The sequence below is a fragment of the Pyrgilauda ruficollis genome, unplaced genomic scaffold (assembly GCF_017590135.1).
Source record: "Pyrgilauda ruficollis isolate IOZ18807 unplaced genomic scaffold, ASM1759013v1 scaffold109, whole genome shotgun sequence".
Lineage (NCBI taxonomy): Eukaryota > Metazoa > Chordata > Aves > Passeriformes > Passeridae > Pyrgilauda > Pyrgilauda ruficollis.
Window position 1 is genome coordinate 1,012,570 of NW_024509099.1, and position 17,591 is coordinate 1,030,160.

A 17,591-nucleotide genomic window follows, 5' to 3' on the forward strand; every position below is an offset into this window, starting at 1 on the left:
GTGCAAGGTGGGGTGGAGACACTGTGGAAAGCCTGAACTGGAGCAGGTTTCTGGTAGGACCTGTGGCCCTGTGGAGAGATGAGCCCATCCTGGACCAGGTTTGCTGGTAGGACTTGTGACCCTCTAGGGGACCCACAATAGAGCAGCCTGTTCCTGAAGGACTGCACCCTGCAGAAAGGACTGACACTGGGACAATTTGTCAAGAACTGCAGGTCATGGGAAGGACTCATCTTGGAGAACTTCATGAAGGTCTGTCTCCCATGGGAGTGACTTCATATTGGAGACGGAGGGGAGTGTGAGGAGTCCTTATCCTGAGAAGGAAGGTGCAGCAGAGACAACATGGTGGACTGACCACAGCCCCCCATTTCACCCCCTGCACTGCCTGGGGGAAGAATTCAAGAATAAAGTTAATCCTGAGAAGAAGGGAGGGAGGAAAAGGTTTTTAAAATTTAGTTTCACTTCTTATTACCCTATTCTGATCTGGTTGGTAAGGAGCTAAAATAATTTCCCCGAGACTCTTTTACCCTGATGGCAATTGCTGAGTGATCTCTCCCCATCCTTAACTCGTGAGCCTTTCATTGTATCTTCTGTACCTAGTCCAGCTGAAAAGGAAGTGATACATTGGCTTTCCTTGGCACCTAGTGTCCTGCCAGAGTCAATCCACCTGAATAGGCATGAACATTCTAGCAGACTAAATTTCATTAATAAAACTGTCTATGTATGTAACACCTCACTCCTAAGTAACTTTAAAACAGATCATAAAACTTAAAAGCAACATCAAACAGCAAGGACATAAAAAAAAAGATTATAGTTTTATTCCAGCACAGTGATAAAGCATAACAGGAAGAAGCTTATCTAGGGCTAATACTTTACTCAGTTTTCAGTTCTGACTTTGCCTGTGCAAGTTAATTTGATCCACAAGTGCAAAAAGTGATAGCAGATAGATGTAGACAATTTATCTTGTACAGATCTATGCTGCTGATTGAATTTCTTTGCTTATAAAAAGTGAAACAGGAAATAGCTATGTATTACATTTCATGTGTTGGCCTATTAATACTTTTCGGCACACTTTGTGGTAGCAAATATGTAGTAAGAAATGTTGTGGTAAAATTACTTACATTACTTAAAGACTCCCATAAGCTTCACTTTCTGTTGCTCATTCTGTTGCTCTTTAGTGAAAATTAACATATATCACCTGCAAATGGATTGCTTATCATACATAAGTATACTTCAAAAACCCTCAGCTTGGCAGAACTACTACTGATTCTTGACAAGAAACATTAGTAGAGCAGGTTACCAAAATAGGCTCTAAATTTGAAGATTCTTCTTCACTGGAAGTTATTTCTACATGATACCAGAATTTCAGTGTTTTCTGGTTAAGAAAAAAAAAAAAAATCAAGACTAGCCACTTCAGTTATTTTGTCTGTTCCTGATTTTATTCTGTGTGTCCTCTGACCAACTGATAGTTGTTGTTACAAGGGCATGTAGGGATAGGGCAAGGGGTAATGGTTTGCAACTGAAGGAAGATCAACTTAGATGAGATATAAGAAAGAGGGGTTGGGGTTTTTTTACACAGAGAGTGATGAAACACTGGAATTGAGTGCCTGGAGAGGTAGTGGACAACTTCTCAGCTTGGGTGAGCCTCTGAGTCAACTGATCTAGTTGAAGACAACCCTTCTCATTGTGAGGGGGAGGTTAGACTAGATGTCCCTTAATCCTTAATGTCCCTTTAAATGTCCCTTCCAACCCAAACTTTTAAAAGAAGTTATGGAACTTGCAAGAGTATGACACTCCTGCAGTTTCAAGATGAGCAATAGAAGTAAAAAGGCAAATTTATCTCCTTTTGTGATATACATATTATTTTCTACTGAATGCCTACATAATGTTTAGCCTTTCCATACTTTATAAATAAGTTAGCAAAATAGTTTCCAAGTAAAGTCTCAATAAAAAATATCATTACAAATTTCTGGTACAGCTGATGGAAAAAGTTCATAATTTATATTTATGGCTACAGTTTAATGTTGAAGTAATGTAATGTTGAAATAGCAGCAGCATAATTTCAAAGAGTTTAAAAATAAATTAAATTAAGAACAAATTAAGAATTTTCTTTTTTAATGAAAGAAAAAAAAATTGCTTCTAGTCTGATATTACAATATTAAAAACTGAAAGGAATGAAATTAAAAAGACATGGTTATCTTGCTTTTCAGCATAACCTGAGTGTAAGGACAGGTCCTGCCAAATCTTTTATTAACTGCCCAGAGGTGTGAAGCTGCTGTGGTATGTAGATTTGCCCACAAATGCACTGATTAGAAAGACTTGCATAGGTGGGTACAAAGAAGGCATAGATGACTGACAGAAATTTGCACAGCATGATTTTTCAGTTCACCACTTTCAAACCCCAAAATATGACTTTGAATAAATCATACTAATCAGTACATTCGTATAAGAGAAATCAAGTAATTTCTACATGTATTTCTGATGAAAAATGCAAAAGGTCCAACACACAAAAATTATAAAGCCTCATAGTTTTAGGGGAAATATGTTTCTTGATGAGTCTTTCATATGCCCAGGTTTTGCAAGTTTTCCTCCTCAGATATATTTATAAAAGAAATGATTTTTTTGTTCAGAAAAAGTAGACAAATACTGCAATGAGGTATACAAGAAGCATATGTATCTTCCAGCATCATGTTGGGAAGGCTGCAGGATGAGATGCCACTTTGTATCCTTAGAATGTGAGTAATATTAATAAGTACAGCATTAGAAACCTTTTCTTTCCCTCCTCTCCTCTATCCTAAGAATAACAATGTCTTCCACAAGAATACCCCTGCTCTACAGAAGGGATTGTAACAACAGCGTGATATAACTAGTGTCATCTGACCATACCTAAAGCAAGAAAGATGTCTAAATTAGTACTACAAACACTGACTATTCCACTCTGAAAAAAAAAAAACAAAAAAAAAATCAGTTTTTCATAGTAAATGAAGATTCGTAATTTTCCTTTCTGATCTAGAAGTAGTTATTACTTTTACTAGGATAGCAATATTGCTGGCACTCAACATTCAGACTGCCACAAAAACATTAATCACTCTAAAAACAGTTACTGAGTTAAAAAGTATGGTTTACTCACTTTTATATGAAACACTATCTCTCTGTCTTTAAGGCTGCCATTCTCAATAAGGAAAACATCTTGTATCTCCAGCACTTTAAGTGACAAAATTTGGCAAGATGGAAGCATCTATGTTACTAATAAAAAGAATGCTTTCATTTAAGTTTAAATATCTGGACTTCATCTGTATCTATTTCAGAAGGAAGCTGTAATAATTAGGTCTTTGAATCATAGGATTATAAATAACATCCGAAGCAAGATGTGTTTCTGTTTTTTCCCTGTAGTCCAAAATGAAGATGAACATCAGCAGCATACAGATGCTGAAAATTAGTGTTTTAGTACTACTTATAGGTCAACAGCAGTTAAAGAGGCCATAAAAAGCAAGAACATATTTAAGATCTTTCTATACATTCCTGTGATTATCTTGATTAGGACAGTTGTCCTTACCCAGGATTAAATGGAAATTGGAACCCAGAACACATTTATGTGTACAGTCAATCATCTGCCTGTTTTTTTGGGGTTTTTTTGTCTTGGATAGGATCAGTGTAATTTTGGTTGGTTTGATTTGCAAGAATCCTCTTGCAAACGTTTACTTTATTTTTCATTACCCTATGTTTTATTGTAAGAAAAATTAATCACAGCTTCAAAACAAACACTATTAATTGCCTAAGACTATTGTATACAACATAAGAGAGTACAAAAAAGAGATACACATCTACTTCCAACAGTACTACTGAAGAGCATCAGGGAAAAAAAAAGCCTTGGTCTGGGCAGAGTGTCAGGCAGATGTCTTGAATTAAAGTTGTGGTGCAAATCACTTCCAGTTTTGACAGCAGGAACAGTATTTGTGGATGTACTCGTATGTCACAAAGAGGCTGCATGAACTAAGGGAGGTTGTAAAAGAGAGCTGTTATTCATCTAAAGACCCCATTTTTTTATGATTTTAAATACCTTCTTATTAAAAGTACAATTCACAATTTTTGTGGTTCTCTACAGTCTCTAAGCCATACTTACTAATATTTCAAAGTAATATTTACCTGTCAGCAATGATCTAAACAGATGAGGACCCATGAAGATAAAAGACACATCTGAGAGTCAAGATTTTCACAAATGTCACAACCCCACACTTCTTGTAGTACATCTATTCTAAAAAACATTTCCACATAATTCCTCAGTAATGAGGAGCCCATTGGTCAATGAAGCTATTCTAACTCTGCCCTTGAAAGCCCTGAAGTTAACATATGCAAGGGACTGCTCTGGGTTAGCCTGAAAAGTATATCCATCCCACAGGAAAGATTACTACTGAATTGACTGAATTTTATTTTGAATGGTTATGTTCAATGGGAACCTGAGTCAATGAGAAACCTGAGTCCAGTTTAAACTTTGTTTTTCATATCATGACTAAAGCTATGGCCATGTTGTTGCACAACTTTTTTTACAGAAATGGAATAGGACACTGCTTATTATCTGTGCTCAGGGACTTAAGTGTCGTCGTCATTTCTAGAGAAATACTAAGGCTGATGTCTATACATTAAAATATATTTACTCTCTCTCTTAAAACCTTCTTTTGAAGTTTAACTTCTTCAATTTTTCAGCAATTTAGCAAACTGCTCAGCACAATTTTTTACTGCTTCAGATTATCCTCTCTCTAATGTATTCTGCTTAATCTAATTCTCTCTTTCCATTCTTAGTGACTTTCCATCATACTTAAGTACAGGAATGCCCAGCAGAAATGAAAGGATGAACTTTCCCAATATCCAAGATCTTGTCATAGATAAGCCAAAGAAATACATTCTGTACTGTTTAACTTGACCTAAGTTTGATGGCTAGCATTTCTTTCAAATGAGAAGGAAAGGGCACAGCAAAACAGACACAGAATAAAAATCATTCTGTGGAAACTTCATTCATTAATGCAATTCAGACAGATAATGTGAGCAGCTACAAGGCTCATTTTAAAAATATAAAGCATCAGTAACTTAATCCCTCACTCAAATATCTGTGACAATTAAATGAAGATGGGAATAATATATGGAAATTTTGTGTGCGGGAGGGGAAACTAAAGCAAATCGACCACATTTATGCACAAAAATATCTGTAAGTAAGGATTCCTTCACTCTTACAGCAGCATCTTTACATGTAATCTAAGAAAAATAGTTCTGTCTTACAGCGCAAGCATCCGGTCAGAAGCTGTTCTTTGGTGAGGCTTTTCCATTCCTTTTCTGTTAAACCTCCTCTCCATCCATTGCCTAGATTTGAGAGACATCATTTCCTAACAAAAAAGGAGTTCTGTTCTCTACCCCTCTTAATTTAGCTATGAAGACTCACTTTAATAATCACTAAAAACTGTGTTGTTGTTAATGAAAAACATGCTTAAAAATATCAATTTGCAAGGAGAAGAAATATGAAGGCCAATTTAGATATCAAATTGGAAACAGAAACTGTCTATAAACTAATATAATATTAACTCAAGTGTACTTAGATTACTGATAAATTTAGTTTTATATATGGGTGGTGCCTACTATCTGCCTATCACAGAGATAAGCCTTGAATCTCTCAGAGTCTTGAGTTCTACTGTTCTACAAGCAGGGACTGAAAGCTAAGGCCAACATCATTGTGAGTGACTGTCTTCACCAAGCAGCATTTTGTCTTGTGTTAGAAGTTTAAGTTATAAATAAAGTTTTCCAGGTAATGTAGTCTTGAAAAATGTTAGTAATTAAAATTAATTACAAAAAAGTCTTATAGAAATTCTTAAGGAGATTTGTAATCATATCTGTACAGCAGAGATTTTTATCTAGAAATATATGTATAAAATGGTTGCTGGTGATATATCTTTAAAGACTAAGAAATATTAAATCTACAGCTTCTATATTGCACTTTCCTGCTCAATTGTTTGTTTTCCTTCCCTCTGCTCCCCCTCCAGGACAGCTTTTGCCACAGAAAGGTAGCAAAAAAGGAAAACACAAGCAGTTTTTAAACCAAAACCCCCCCAACATTATGCTTTTCTGGTATTTTCATATATTACTGTATTGTAACAATTTAGTTTACTACAATGAAAAGATTTAGTGACAATTGATCTTATTTATCTTTTTTTGCTAAAGCAGACAAATGGAAATACAGACAGCATTGTGAAAGAACGGCAAGACCAAATGAGATGGAAATTGCCTTTTGACTTTTCAAATAAGCAAAACAAGAATTTTTCCAAGTAAGTGATAATTTTTCCTTATGAATATGGTGTTTAGAAAAGCAATTATAATTCTGCTTTCAGAACACCAGATATAATAACATTTTTCTTAAGAAAAAAACTTAATGCTGCTTTCTGTTAAATTTGTCAGTATTTGCTTTTATTCCTCTGTCAATAAAGAATGTAAGTGGTAAAAGTTTGCCTTTGGCCAAGTATATCTGTTGGCAGCCCTGATTGTGAGTGATGCAGTTGTCAACAGTTCCATGACTAAAAGACCAGATTTAAGACATAAAACATTTCTTTTTCCATTTTTTTCTGTGTTTACTTTTTTTTTTCTTTTTTTTTTTTTAATCTGTGGTTGATTTGAACCACTGAAGTCAGCCTGAAGATGTTAAACTTGTTAACTTAACGTATGTGTGGTTTTGATTTTGTCTTTATTTACAATTAGATGCATTGTTCTACTATGTATTTTGACACAAAATTATCTCTTCACTCTAGGAAAAAACACCTCCACCCTCATGTATATGACTTTGGGCATATTTTTGTTAAAATTAATGTTATAGTTGGGCTACAAAGTGTTTTAATTTTTATGAAAATATAAATTGGACAGCAAGGTGATATTCACTGAAAAATGAGATGAAACCTAATGCCTGCTGATTACCATTCCTGAAAGCTGTGTGTATAAATACAAGGGGAATATATAAGATTATATGGCAGAGATAACACAAATGAATAAAAAAAATCATAAACCTGAAACTAATAGGCTTTCATAGTCAAGAAAACATTCAGGAAATAACAAAATCACTTCATCTTTGACGTGATTTTTTTCTTCCTTATTGGCTTTAGCAAGTGCTAGATCCCAAGAGGAGACACGGAACTTCAGGGTATTTGAAATGCCTCAAATGCTTTTGGCTTTAAACTGTTCTGCATGTTAACTGAAATCTGGCTAAAAATAATAAATTCTAAGTTAAATTGTTATTAGTTATTATTGTGTTTAGTTACTGATTTTTCCAATTTCAACATCATATATAATTAGAGCAAGGAAGGGCAATGAAGTTTGTGAAGGGTAAATAAGTCCTGTGAGGTGTGGCTGAGGGAGCTGAGGTCGTTTGCTGGAGAAAAGGAGGCTCAGGGGAGATCTTATCCTTCTCTGCAACTGCCTTAACGGTGGGGATTTGTTGCTTCTCCCAGTAAACAAGTGACTGAACCAGAGGAAATGACCTCAGGTTGTGCCAGGGGAGGTTTAGATTGGGTATTAAGAAAAAATTTCTTCACTGAAAGGGTGGTCAGGCACTGGGACAAGCTGCCAAGAAAGTGGTGCAATCACCAGCCCTGGATGTGTTCCAATGATGCATGGATATGTCAATGTATCAATAATCCTTGTGGGTTCCTTCCAACTCAGGATATTCTGTCATTCTATGTCGCACCTGGAGATATGGTTTAGAGATGAACACAGTGGTGTCAGGTTATTGGTTGGATTTGATGTTCTTAGAAGTATTTTCCAACTTTATAAATTCTAATTTTATCTGATCTGAAAGATTATTATCTTCCACAGCTTGAAATTCTGAGCAATATGTGAAAATACAAGTTTAATTAGCAAGCAAGATAGAGAAACTGGAAAAAACTGCTTTCAGCAGATTATAGTGCTGTGGAGGTCTGATTGTCATGTTGAGTGAGAACACCTGCATTAGTATTAGCTTTTACTGCATTCCCTGCTGCGGGTCTCTCTGGGCAGCTGTGAGGACACTCAGCCAATTGAAGATCCTTTCTGTCACAGAAAAAAATGCCAAAGGTGCCTGGCTCGAGTGCCTTGCACTAGATCTCTAGATTTCTCCACAAGAATGGAAAATTACTTTATTCCAATCCTCTTCCAGTCACTTGATTCATCCCCTCTGTTCTCTCTGACTTGTGCAATGTTTAGATGAAACCAAGGAGACACATAACAAAATTCCCTCTCCTAGAATTCATTCCATGTTTTTTCATAAAGGGCTGAGCACACAGTTAATTTGTACTAGTGTAGTTCACGAGCATGTAACATTTCATCAGAGTTATGTCTGACTAAAATAAAATATTTTCTGTGCCAGAGGAAGACTAGATTAAACTGAATCAGAGAGAAACATTTTAACTCCTAACTGACGCTAAAAAGCAGGAAGTATTATGATCGTGCTAATGTTTTATGCTACAAAGGAATTACTGTCAAGCAGTGCCAGCAACTGCAACTAGAAAAGAAGTGATGGTAGTTTGCTTCTACTTTACCTAAGTGTAGTTTTTATAACGTTTGAAGACACTGAACAATTTTGCATTTCTAATACATATTCTGGTTAGATGTCTTGTTCAAGTGCTCATCAAAGCCTTGTAAAAGGTATTCTCATTTAAATACATGAAAGAAGATCTTTAGGAGAGGCAACATATCTTCAAAGAAGCTTACCCAGCAAGATTAATATTTTTTCCAACAACATAAAAATGTCTATCACAAAATGTTAACTACCTGTGCAAATGGTTTCTTACTCAAAATTTATGCATTTATGGAGTTTATAAATCTCTTACCATATATATGATGTATCAGTTGCCATTCTAACATAGCAAACTAATTGAGGCTCATAAAATTTAACAGAATACAGCTAAGAAAGAGAATTGGTTATCTTAATATTAAGCAGGATAAGATTGCAAGCAGGCTTTCTTTATGCTTCCTGAAGTGGACTACAACTAAGCTTAAAATATCTTCTGGTATTTCTTTTTTTTTTTTTTTTCCTGTGACCATATAATCACAGTTAGCTCAAATTTGTTTCTGCTAATAATATTATTCTAAAAAAAGAAGTAATGGAGAACTTTAACAGGCATAGCTAATAAAGCGATTTAACAGGTACTTATGTTATCTGTATTAAATTTTGCTGAAATCAAGACAATCTTTGCTTCAAAAACAACTTCCATATATACTATGACAAAAAAAATTTGCAAGCTTGCAAAACTGAACTGCATTCAGTTATGGAAACAACTAGAATTTTTGAGAATATTTTTGTGTTTATATTGTTGTTTATTGACTATTTAAAATAACGATTTTCCTATTAATTTATCTTTATTTTTTGTTCTGATGCGACCATTCTCTATGAAATGCTTTCATTCTGAAACAATAATTGTGCTGCTGAAATTTTATTTTTTAAATCCAATAAGTATGAAACTACAGTTTCAGATTCTGACAAAGAAATCTTGGTTATAGTTACACTAAAATGATAGCTTTTGTCACCATGGCAAAATACAAAGAGAAAATACTGTAAAAGGAATTTTTTTTATTTCTCTGTAAAACTGACTCAGCAGAAAAAAATGTTCTGGGGCAAATCAGGACATGCTACTACATTTCTAGCCATGTGAAAAACATCTGTCACCTTTTGAAGGCTGGACTTGAACAGACTGGTGTTTTCAGATGCTGCTCAATTATATAGCTACATTCTGGGAGGGACGTTCATGAATATTTCCATGTGGTTAGAAACAAACTGTGCTTCAAATTCACTCTATGTGGCACCTGCAAAGGGAAAAGATTACATCAGCTCCTATATCAGTTATATCAACAACTTTTATGGTTAAGTTAAGAGAGTCCTCATTGGATCTGACCAGTGAAGCTGAGACAATGGTACAGGCACTTTTGCTTAAGAATAACCTGTTTAAAATGGAGAATACCAAGGAAATTTTGATTAAAAAGCTAAGTAACTTGATAAATTATTTATCCATAATTATGTTTACCAGACTTAAAAATTAGTCACAAACAATGTTTTTCTATTCTGTGGAATACATTGTACTTTATACAATGTGACTCAAGACTATGGTATCAAAAGTCACTGTTACTGTATGATCATATAAAACATTTGTGCTGTCAAAATAAGCTTAAAAATAAAATATAATATAATTAATAAGCCAGAAATGTTGCCTAGTTCATTTCCAGAAATGAATGCTGTGAGCAGACACTGAAGTGTGGAGATGAACAAAATTGTGAGTGGAATAACACCTGGCCTGAACTTGCCATGAGAGTGGGACAATATTGTATTTTTTCCAATTCAGTTAATATTAGATATTTTTAAACAAATTAATATAAGCCAAAACTGTATTACAGAAATCACCTTACTTGTATACAGGAATTTAAAAATATATTCTTGGTCTTTGTCACCTTTGACAATTATCTTTCATTCATCATACCTTGATACTTGGTCACGACTTCATACCTACATTCAGGGACATGAAATTCCAAGCTAGACTTTGAATAGATTATACTCATATGATGAATCCAGTGTCTTAAAAATGTATCCTATGTTCTTTTGCCCTTTTTTTTCCCCCTCTCTGACTTTGATTTTCTGTTCCACTGCCTTCTTGGCTTCTATACCAGTACTTTTCTCACAGTAACTTTTCTTATTAGTAGCTGTGTGACTCTCTGCTGCAGGGTTCAGCTGTCCCTGGTTTGTACAGCCCCTCTGCTTGACCTTGGCTCTGGTTCACTGAGAAAATTCTTGTTGAGGTGTGAGAAAGCAGGCAAGCTAAAACAAGCAAGATATGGAAAGTAAAAACAGATGGAAGTACAACTGTTGGACCAGTGACAGCTAACAGCTCCAGGACTCTAAAGCCCTGAGTAAAACTGTAAGACCTTCCCTTCCTACCAGCCCCAGGGAACTGGAAGACAATAACCCAGCAGCAGCAACAGAAGCAGCAGCAGGACAGGTCAGCCCATTTGGAGAAGCCTGGCTCTTGCCCAAAAAACAGTTTATCTGGTCCAAGAGCACTCAGCTATTTGCAGAGAGGTTGCAAACACCTAACCTAGGAGCTTACTACTTCTAGCCTGCTGTCACATGTATCCTCCAACAAAAAATCCCTTCACACCCTTCAGCTGCACCTTGCTGGAGTCTCAGGGTGAAAGCTGCCCAACTGAAGTGATGAAAGAGGGTTTTATGGTATCTAAGAAAGAATGCTGGGCCTGTTGTACAGCTAACAAAACTTTTCACTGTCCTATGAGAAATTAAACTAAAAAGCAATTTCTACTTGGAAATTTAAAATATTAGAAATTCTGGAAACTTCTAACAATCTAACAATTCTGGAAATTTCTAACAATCAAATGTAAAAATATAGAGCAGTAATTTAGAAAGGATAAAATGAGAGCACTTAATGTCCTTATGTAGCCATCTCAAAATTCTAAGTTGGTGGCTGAAAAAGTAAAGATATTTTATAAATATTCAAGGTAATATAATTTTTAGAATTTAAGTCCCCTTTTCTCTGCACCCATGACATATTAATTGAAGACATAACTTTTGCATCAACAGTTTTGTTGCTGACATGCATTCTCAGTGAAAAAACATTTTGCTGAAACATATTTTTATTTACTTGGATTTGGTGTGGGTGTTCTATTAAAATAAAGACAACTAAGGCATGCTATCCACAGAACACTGAAGTTTTTTAAAGCCACCTAACAACACTATGGAAGAATCCACACAGAAACTAATTTTCAGTTACTGGCACCTATGCTCTCAATGTAAGCAGCTAATAAAAGTACATCTAAATCAGCATGAAGTGATTCATACCATTCTGATGGAATCCTATTAGGAAATTCCAGCAGGTAGGTGGAAACATAAGATTCTTACGTTATCTAAATTCTTGCAAATTAATGTTAGCACACTGTTTCCCTTTCTTGAAACTAAGACCATAAAACACAGTGACTGTGACTTCTCACAAGGGATGTTTCTGGAATAGAAGGTTATTAAAGTCTGCCTTTTAAATCCTACTCTAGATTTTCAGTGGGGCACCCCTCTCTCACATTTTCCTTGATGTTCATGAATATTTCAAATTCATCTATATTATATTATGAGGTTTAATAGTAAAACTATACTTATAAAGGCAGATGTTATTACAAATACAAAAAAAATAAAAAACAAACCCAAAGTTAAACTGTACTTTATAAACAGTGATATCAGGGAAAATATAATGTCTAGGATAAAAGAATGACAGAAATTACAAAAATCTTTTTTTTCATATAATGTGTCAATTTTTCCACACTCCCCTTTCACTATGTAAACACTTAAACTCCTTAAAACTGTTTTTCAAATTGATATTGGTCTAATGCATACAGTATCTACAGATCACATATAATACTGCTTTATTTAACTCAAAGCCACTCTCTTCTCATAGTGAGATTTTTAATTAGATGTTTGGTTTATATGTTCATATTCTTCAGAGCTAATGTTCCGAATAGCATAAATTTTCTCTCGTGAGTTTTCTCAGTGGAAGGAATTAGAGCAGCCTTCAAAAATATTAGATCTCACAACAACCTTATGATAATAATATTTTCTGTGGCTTTGCAGATGAAGTAAATGCATATAGTCTATGTCACACATGAAGTAAATGACAAATGATATAGAATTCAGACTCCTGGAGGCTGTCAGATTAGAATCTTTAAAAAATGTGCAGAAACCCAAATCTCAGATATAGGAGAAAAGAGTGCCAAGACAAGCAAATAAATTTGAAAGACTAGAAGTAAAAATGCTGGGAGGATCTTTTTATTCTTGAAATTCAATCAAGACTGTATGATTGCCTGCCAGAACATAATGTTTTCAGGTCAATATAAGCAGAATAATTTCTCACATGAACGGAAGAATCAGAACAGGATAACAGCAACCCTAAAAAATATTTTTAGCAGCTATCTCCTTTACTCCCATGTTATGTTAGCTCTTCCAGTTTCTGTTGCTGCTAATAATCACAGGATGCCGACATGTGTACAACTAGTTTCTGCCAATCCAAGCAAACCATAGAAAGCATGCTGTAATTTACAGTCCCAAGATGTTGACAGACTGGTTCACCAGCCAACAAAACATTACTTTCTTTTGCAGCTTCAAAGCCTGGAAGGAGGACATAGAGTTCTGTGAAAATCAGTGGGATGCTGGAAAGTTAAGGCATAAGCTACGCTGTTCATTACAAAGATGCTGGCCATCATTCTGGAGGGGATATCACAGATCTAACCTCAACAAAACATCTGGCAACAGGGCTGTTTTCTACACAGGCTGTAAAAAAATAGGCTGAGAAATCTCTTAGGGGCCTCAGCCTAGTGTCCAGCTGTGTGTCATTTCTGTGCACTACCAGATATGCAAAACAGTAATATTTTATTCATATCTATGGTCTAATTCTGTATCTTGTGCAGGTGTTTTTTTGATGAGTATTTCACTTTGGAAATGTTGATAATTTGAGACAGCATTTAGAAAATTGTTTTTTGGTCAACTCATGAGGTAGGAAACATAAAAATCTCTCTGGATTGTTGTTGAAATTCTTGTCCATCAAATGCTAAATTTTTGCATGTTTAATTGTGTCTCAAACCCCTAAAGGGATAGAATACATGTTAATACCTTCAGATTACATCAAAGAAAAACAAATCTTACTTTTTGAGCCATGGGAAAACATAAACCCTAATTCTAAGCCTCCAACTTCAGGCCAACAGAAGATGACAAAGCTAGAACAGAGCAAAGGCCATCACAATGCAGCACTGGATGTTTAGTGACAGAAAATCCATGACACTGTTATGTTTTGTTGGATGTTTCAAATACAGAGGATGACCTCTGTTGGTTCTGTTGCATCCTTCTATTCCACATAGAACCATCCCACCTGCAGCAGCAGGGCTGCTCCCCACCTCCCACAGCCCTGCTCAGCCCACCCATGGGTCCAAGGAGGTGCCCAGTGCTGGGGCAGTGGGACAGGCATTGGCTGACATGCCCTGCCCTGACAGACCCCCACAAGGAGACCCTCCTGCCCTAAAAGACCCCAGAACCGCCAGCCCTCCCAGTGGCATGAGGGTCTCTCCCTTGGCGTTTCACAGTCTCAGACGCTCGGGCTGTCGCTGGATGCCCTGGCAGCACATTGTTCAGCTCTCCAGCCCATCTGCCACCAGGGAAGGATGCCCTGCAGGTAAGACGGTGAATGGGACATGGTTTAAGCTCTGCATAACATAATGCAGTGACTCTCTTAAAACAGGACAACTCTTCTCAAGTGGAAAGTATACAGAGAGATATAATACAGAAAATCATAATAGTTACCAGTCCAAGAGGCTGGTTTTCTTTAATACAGTGTCTGGTTTTTATCACAGTTATTACATTAGCACCCCACAATCTACTTGCATCCTGTTGGCTCTACAAATAGAGCTCTGCAGATGTTTGCCATTATCCACAATTTAGAAACTATTTCACCAAAGACAAAAAGAACCCTGGGAATTAATCACCCTCTTTGTCAAAGGGCCCTTGAAGAAGCAAAAATGTCAGAGCCATTGCAAAGAAATAAAAATGTGTTTTGATGTCCATCTAAAACAATACAATATTGTTTTTATTAAAACAAAAAAAATATTTTTCTTCTGTTTCTGTTCTTTACCACGCAACCATATTACAGCCCATGCTACAGTATGCATATTAACCCCCTACATCAGAAGGAGAAAGAAACCACATAGGTATTTGGTGCAGACCTACAGTCACAAATTAACCTATTCAATTCAAGAAGGGTGGTAGTCATCATATGCATAGTGACACATAAATTTGCATAAACTAAGTGGGTTTATTCTTGTGTGGTTGATGAGATCTGTAGGAACTAAAATTACAGTGGTCAGTATTATGAAGCTATTTTTACTCATATTTAATCTGATACAGCACCTTACCCTGAAACTGCAAAATCATTTTCCATTTCAACTGTAGAAAATTTTAACCATGGAGTTGGCAAAAAAAAACACTAAGGAAGCTACAGAACAACTGTAATTACATTTTGTCCTAATTCTTCCTGCAGGTGTTGCATAGTGTCTCATCAACAATATTTTCTGCATATGTGAGGGAAAAAAAAATCACATTTTTCACAGTATCAGGATAACAACAAATAGCAAATTATTTAAATAAAATAAATTTGACCCATTTTTTCTTTGCTTTCACTAACAGTTGTTTCCTTCAGTCTATTTATCCTTTACATAACTGGAAAACTGTATCTATGCACTCTCTAGTTTAGATTCTGAGCATACAGTTAATTTTGAATAGTAACTGTCTCCTTTGGCTGGTAGGATGAAATAAAATTAAAACCCAGGTTATAGTACTAGTGCTTGTTTGTTACATTTTATGTCAATAGCTCAGACATTTATGTAGATTTGTTTGCTGGAGACTAATTATGAAATTAAATTGAGCACATAAAATACTTCAAAGTTGTTAAAGGTATATTTTAAGCAAATTGATTAATACGGAAAGCTATCTCATTATTCACCCTATATTGATGCAATATTTATGAAATAAATAACTAGAAGCACTAGTCTCATAAGAACTGAAGTTGTCTGCTTGATTAAACAGGCATAAGTAATTTCTTTCAACTCAAAATTATATAAAATAACAATATTATTGTTATTATTTTTAGCTGGACTCTGCCCAAGCAAAATACCCATGTCCCAGCATCAGTGCAATAAGAATGAGCAAAATGCAGTATTTCAAACTAGAAAATATAGTTTTCATACTTCAAATGTGTTTGTCACTAATTTGGAGATAGAATATAGGTAGCCTCTAAACATACACCGTGATTGTTTTCAAGGCAGTGTAGTCATCACAGGAGAAAAAGCCTTTGGTATAATTTTTGTAGATTTTTGTAGATTTGGTTTATTTTTTGTAGATTTTGTAGAAAAAATGTGTCTTTCCTGTAAGACAACCCAGCTCCTACTACCAATGCAGTGTATTTGCCAAAGATACAGCCAAATGGCTACTTCTTACAATTAGTGATTTTGCATCCCAGGTGCCTCTTCTGGCTTTTGACAAAGTTTTGTTACAGGGCTCTTGGTTACCTCTTAAAGCTGTAGTGCATAGACACCTGACTGTTTTTCTTACATGCCTCAGACTTCCCAACTAAAAATCAGGAAAATATCTTAGGATTTTGTACAAATTTTTCATTATGGGATCTACATACTGTTACCTTTATGGGAACAAGAAGGAAAGCAAGAGACTTGAAAATCTGAAATATTCCCTGCAACTACGGAATCGGGTAAACATGTAAACTTCATCATCAGAGAGCAGCTCTCTTTTGATTAATAAAAATCTTATATGGAAGTCCTAAAACAAAGAAATATGGTCTTCAGCATGTCCAGACCATTTGTGAAGAGAGAATCCCTCTTCTGTAAAGGCTATATCTCAAGAGTACCTCTTTCTGACTGCATTACCATATTTCAGCTGACTAGAACATGATTTATCCCAGAAACCTTTGATGGCCATCTCAGTCCCTTTAATGGCACTAGTCCCTCTCCACCAAACTCATTTGTCCCTAGGCCATGATGGGAATTCTTATGTAACCTTCATAACCAGTGTATTTGCTTCTTGGCCTCATGAGCAGCTGTGACACATCTGCTCTGTGTGTGACTGGTGAGCAGCAGCATCAGACACAGGACACTGCCTGGGGAGGCACCAGTTGGCACAGAAGGGTGCACTGAAAGGAGGGGACAGATGCTCTGCTGTGAAGAGCTTTCCTGTGCTCAGCAGTGGTGGTGACATCCCACAGGGCATAGTTCCCAAACTCCACTGGAGGAACTGATCCTGCACAGCAGAGGCCTTGACGTAGAGTGAGTTCCCAAAGGAGCTCCAGCTCTGCAAGGGATTTGGCTCCAGAGATGCCTGGGGCTTCTGGCTGACAACGGGACAAGGTGAACTGGGCGCCTTGCCTGCCTGCTCTTGTGACTAAGCAAAGTGTCTGCAGGAGGAGGTCACCAGACTGTGCAGCATCAGAGATAATGAGAAATAGTTTGGTGTAAGGTCATGTGAAAAGAGAGTGTCTTTTCACTAAGATCATCATCTGATCAAAAACCTTTTCAATACACTGACAATTCTTTACTCAATAATGAGTAAAAGGGGAAACTAAAAACAAAAGCCCACAGAGACACAAACCTGGCCACAGAAAGGGTCAATAGAGACAGTGCCAAGGACCAGCCTGGTGTTATGGTGCACCAGTTTACTTGTTCTCTTGCACTGGGTGATTGGGAATTTGCACAGAATAGTTTTATATTGCACTGTATATCTTATGTTATATCATGTGGTTTGTTACCCCTTTTCCCCCATCACATGGTCTTTCCCTCACCTATCCCGGTACCACCTGGTGGTCTCTTCCCTGGGTTACCCCTCCCCTCGCCACTCCTCACTGGTATCCCATTGGCTGTGGACCTCTCCCTCTGCCCCCATCCCGGGGGGTATAAAAGCTCCCTGCCACCAGGGAACGCTCTCTTTTTCCTCCCATGGGTTTGTCTACCTGATGTGTGTCTTGGAATAAAGGACAACGTTTCCCACGTGG